At 44.6% G+C, this 765-nt stretch overlaps 1 protein-coding gene across 1 annotated transcript in view; it reads left to right on the top strand.

Annotated features, from left to right (window-relative positions):
* Nucleotides 1-765, top strand: part of CRYZ (crystallin, zeta (quinone reductase)) — a gene marked incomplete at its 3' end in the record, with an annotated part of 5,652 nt that overhangs the window by 1,015 nt on the left and 3,872 nt on the right. The window lies entirely within an intron of this gene.

The following is a 765-nucleotide window of genomic DNA, read 5'->3' as shown; positions in this document are numbered from 1 at the left end:
CTAACTTATAAAACCTGGAGGGCTGGAGCACCTCTTCTGTGAAGACAGGCTGAGAGAGCTGGAGTTGTTCAGCCTGGAGAAGAGGAGGCACCAGGGGGATCGTGACCTTCTAATACCTGAAAAGGGCCTGTAGGAAGGCAGGAGAAGATCTGTTCTCAAGAGTTGGTAGCAACAGGACAAGGGGTAATGGTTTTAAGGTAGAAAAGGGTAGATTTAGTTTAGACATTAAGAAAAAGCTTTTTAATATGAGGGTGCTTGATCACTGGAGGAGGTTACCCAGAGAGGTGGTGGAGGCCCCATCCCTGGAGACATGCAAGGTCAGGCTTGGTAGAGCCCTGAGCAACCTGACCCTAAGTTATTTAGAGATGTCCATGCTTAGTGTAGGGGGAGATTGGACTAGATGTCCCTTTAGAGGTCCCTCCCAACCCCATACATTCTGTGATTCTATAAATTATATATTAGTTGTTAAAACTGTTGAAATACTTTATTACTCCAGCTTAGTAATGTAACTTTGGGGTATTGGACTCGATGATCCCCAGAGGTCCCTTCCAACCCCTAACATTCTGTGAAACTGGGTTTATTGAGCAGCATCACTTTTGTGGTTGTGAAAGCTTTTTGGGTTTTGCATTTGGAATCTGCAGGCAGAATTCTTTAGTGTTCTGGTTCGTTGTGGTTAATATCATAGAATCATAGAATGTTTTAGGCTGGAAGGGGCCAGTAGAGGCCATCTGGTACAGGTTCGCTAAACAAAAAGGAACATCTCCA

The sequence above is a fragment of the Merops nubicus genome, unplaced genomic scaffold (genome assembly GCF_000691845.1).
Source record: "Merops nubicus isolate BGI_N331 unplaced genomic scaffold, ASM69184v1 scaffold32966, whole genome shotgun sequence".
NCBI lineage: Eukaryota > Metazoa > Chordata > Aves > Coraciiformes > Meropidae > Merops > Merops nubicus.
This window is presented reverse-complemented; position numbering and strand designations above follow the sequence as displayed.